This window comes from Nannospalax galili, unplaced genomic scaffold (genome assembly GCF_000622305.1).
Source record: "Nannospalax galili isolate Female #2095 unplaced genomic scaffold, S.galili_v1.0 scaffold743, whole genome shotgun sequence".
Classification (NCBI taxonomy): domain Eukaryota; kingdom Metazoa; phylum Chordata; class Mammalia; order Rodentia; family Spalacidae; genus Nannospalax; species Nannospalax galili.
This window is the reverse complement of record NW_008349552.1, coordinates 975,058-979,174: the sequence shown is the minus strand read 5'-3', so window position 1 is coordinate 979,174 and position 4,117 is coordinate 975,058. Positions and strand designations below refer to the sequence as shown.

Below are 4,117 nucleotides of genomic sequence, written 5' to 3'. Positions count from 1 at the left end.
AAGCCCAAAGGGGCCAAAAAAAAAAAAAAAAAAAAAATCGTGAGAACACAAATAAATGACTTAATGTTGCAATTCAAGAAACTTGAAAAGCAACAGCAAATGAAACCCAAACCCAGCAGACAGGAAAAAATAACAAAAATCATGGCAGAAATTAATGAAATCAAAACAAAGAAAACAATATGACGAATCAATGAATCCAAGAGCTGGTTCTTTGAAAAGATAAACAAGATTGACAGACCACTAGCTCAGGTAACCAAAAGAAAGAAAGAGCACCTCCAAATCAACAAAATCAGAGATGAAAGGGGAAACATCACAACAGACACCAGAAATATACAAAACATTATAAGGGGATGCTTTAAAACCCTATGTGCTACTAAATCTGAAAACCTAAAAGAAATGGATGGATATCTAAAAGCATGGGAACCACCAAAACTAAACCAAGAAGAGATCAACAGCTTAAACAGACCCATAACACAAAAAGAAATTGAAATAGTAATCCAAAACTTCCTGACTAAAAATGGGGGCACCTTAAGTGGGAAAATCATGATGGAGGGGTGAGACAATGCGAGAGATAAATGGTGCCTAGCTAGTTTTAAAAAACAGAGGGAACCATATTATTCCAACAACATACTGAGAAATTATACATACTAGATCAAGAAATATATGTCTAGGTAAGGTTTACCTAAGAACAATTGGTCTTTGCCCAAGATTTATCTACATGAAACACAGTAATTAAAAGTACCAGACTGGTGGAACTAACCTTCTTGAATGTTTAACAGACATACTTTGAGGCCTATAATAATTTGGTCAGAGGGACATAAAGGATGTTTTTTGCTCCTTGCCCTCCTAGGTCAACTAGTTCCAGGGGACTATGAGCATCTCTCAAAATGTCCTGTAATTATGGTGGGTCACCTGTCCTCTTGATCAAGGAGGCCAAGGAGACCCCACCAGATGGACTTGAACCAGTGTCCAGTCTACAAAGAGGAGGATCAACACAGAGGGATCATTTCCTCCATGCTTCCAAGGGAAGCCAACCATGGTCGAGTAAAATTTGGTCAGAGGGACATAAATGACACTAGGTCGACTAGTTCCAGGGAACTATGTGCATCTCTCAAAATGTCCTGTAATTGTGGTGGGTCACCTATCCTCTTGATCAAGGAGGCTGAGAAGACCCCACGAGGTGGACTTGAACCAGTGTCCAGTCTACAAAGAAGAGGGTCAACACAGAGGAATCATTTCCTCCATGCTTCCAAGCAAAGCCTGCCATGGTCGAGTAGGACCTTTGACTTATCTTCACATAGGTGGAACTAGTAAAAGGAGCCAGGGGCTCCTCTTAAACCTATGTGACCCCTAAGGAACAGATCCTCTGTATGGCCTTAAACACCCAAAAGGAAAGTATAATCAAAGATTAAAGGGGGCAATACAATTTTTTAAGAGTCCATATGCATTGCTAAAGGCTACATAACAAGCAACAATGCCAGATAGGAGATACCTTCTTTTGAGGTGTTGCCCAGGGAGATCCAAGTGACACCCAGATAGCAATCCAGCAGGGATCTGGAAACATCAACAGCCGACCCCAATCTTATCTAAAGGACTATTGACAACTGATTGCTGCTAGATGAGGAACAACTGACCTTCCTGAAAAAAAGACCTCTAGATAGGCTGCCTAGGCAAGTATTGGGGAATGGCTGGGGGTGCCGACAACACAGCACACAGTAGCAGGGATATCAGAGTATAAGGGCTCTAGTGGGGGGGAGGGAGGCTATGGGAGGGTGCCATCTGGGAAGTGGGTGTATGGTTGAATAAGATGGTTTGGGGTGTTCTGTGTGATACACACACACACACACAAAATCAACGAATTTAAAATATGTATTATATTTGAGGAGGAAGCATGGAAATTTACATCATGTTAATTAGTAGAGATGATAAACATTACCATTGAAATCTACCCGATGACTTTATAGACACACACAGGTGCCAAGGATCCAAGTGCAACCGATTATGACCAGTAATAATCAGATACATAGAGATTAGAAATGCATTCGCCAATATCTCAGTAGCAAAAAACAATGAGTCTCTCTTCAAGGAACAATATATTCTAAAATGAAACGGAGATCTTTTTTAAAGGTTAAAAACTCATTCAATTTTATGTCTTACAGGGCTTATACTGAGTTCAATATTGTATAACTGTATTAATTCACCTGTGAACCTAGAATCTTACAGCCAGTTATGAAAGAGATGTACTTTTGCTCTGGAATGTGTTACTGAATATATTAAGGCTGTAATGAAATGCTTTTTCTAATCATGTAGTTATTAAAAATGTAAAAAAAAAAAAAAAAGATTAAAAATAAAAAAAATAAAAAATTTTCGATTCCAGCTTCCCAGGTCTCCCAGCCGAGCCAATGGGCGGCACGAGGCGGGTACTGGCGGGAAGGTCCGCACCCTGCCCCTTCCACTCGGCCTGACCTTCCTGCCCCTGCCAGCTGAGGACTTGGCTACCTCGGACACCATGGTGATCTACTGGTGGCAGGCTGGACTCAGCTACAACCGGTTCTCCCAGGTCTGCCCTGAAGACAGAATTCAGGGCAAATGCGGAGAAGTCTTCCAGCAGCAACATAAAAATTGTGAAGGTGAAAAAGGAGTGATTGACCCTGACTGAAGCTTGAAGTCCTGCATCCTGACAGTGAAGCTGTGGACACCTGCTGTGGCAGCTCGTAACCAGCCTCCCTTCATGAAGAAAAGCTGTCTTGTTCATAAATTGATGATGCCAATAAATTAACATAGTTCACTCTTGAAAAAAAAGAAAAAAAAAAAAAAAAAAAACAACTTCTTTAAATTCCAAAACACAGATGATGCTTCAACCCCACCCTCTTTGGGACAACCCACTCCTGTTTCTCTTTGGGGTGCTTGATTTGCTTTGCTAAATAAACTTCTGCATAGCTGTCAGTGTCACTTAACTAACTGAATTCTTTCCTTCAAGGAGACAACAATGGGGAGACCTCATTAACACCACTGACACTTGATTATCCTTCAGAGACTCTAATACATACTGGTGTTGTCTCTTAGCATTGCATATGGTAAAGACTTTTCTATATTAATTTCAGAAATTGCTTAAGTTTCTTACTCTAATAATAATAAAAGTGATATTTTTATTTAAAATAAGATTTTATGTGAAAGCATTTTTATAAAATTCCCATATAACATACATATATTCATAGAAAAGCATTCAGTTAAAATAATAATTCAGTGTTTGTGACTGGTAAATTTTTTTTAATATTTTTTTTTATTATTGCCTGCATGTAGGTAAGTTCACCCATGTCGTACAATACCCATGGAGGACAGAAGAGGCTATTGGATCCCCTGGAACTGGAGTTATGGACAATTTTTAGCTGCCATGTGGGTGCTGGGATTCAAACCTGGGTCTTCTGCAAGAACAGCCAGTGTTCTTAACCACTGAGCCCTCTTTCCAGCCCCAGTGACTGGTAAATTTCAAGTACTTATTTTTCTGTATTGCTTAAATTTCATATAAGCATGTTAACTTTCATGAAAATAAAATGTTATTCAATAAAATAAAAATAAGTGCCTAAGGTATGACTGGTAAATATTTCCATACTCATTGTTAATGCTGATTTAAACCTATTTGGCAGAATTCTATTAAAAGTACATTAGTTACTTTTATCTTTGCTGTGACAAAGTAGTACCTGGCAACTTAAGGGAGTGCTGTGGTTTAAGTCTAAAATGTCCTCAACAGGCTGCTATTTTGAATGTTTGTTCCCCAGCTAGTGCCACTAGTTTGGAAGATAGGGCCCTTGAGAAGAGCCTAGTTGGCAGAATCAGGTCAATAAGGGTAGGCTTTTGAAGTTGCAGCCTGATCCTGTCCTGGTCCTGCTCTCTTCTTCTCTGGTCTGCCGTGATGTGAAGATTCTTCCACACAGTACCACCACCATGAACTCCACGTACCTTCCCTACCATGATGGCCTGAAATCCTCTGAAACCACAGGCAAAATAAGCCTCATCTTCTCTTACATTTTTCTGTCAGATATTCTGTCAGTGATACAAAAGTTACTAATAGGAAGATTTGTTTTGCCTCATTGTTTCAGAGGTTCTGGGCATCAGG

General features: G+C 39.7%; 1 pseudogene; it reads left to right on the top strand.

The window, feature by feature from the left end:
- The first annotated feature begins 2,509 nt into the window (after nt 1–2,509).
- On the top strand, nt 2,510–2,645 carry LOC103745099 (annotated as a pseudogene).
- Nucleotides 2,646–4,117: the final 1,472 nt, after the last annotated feature.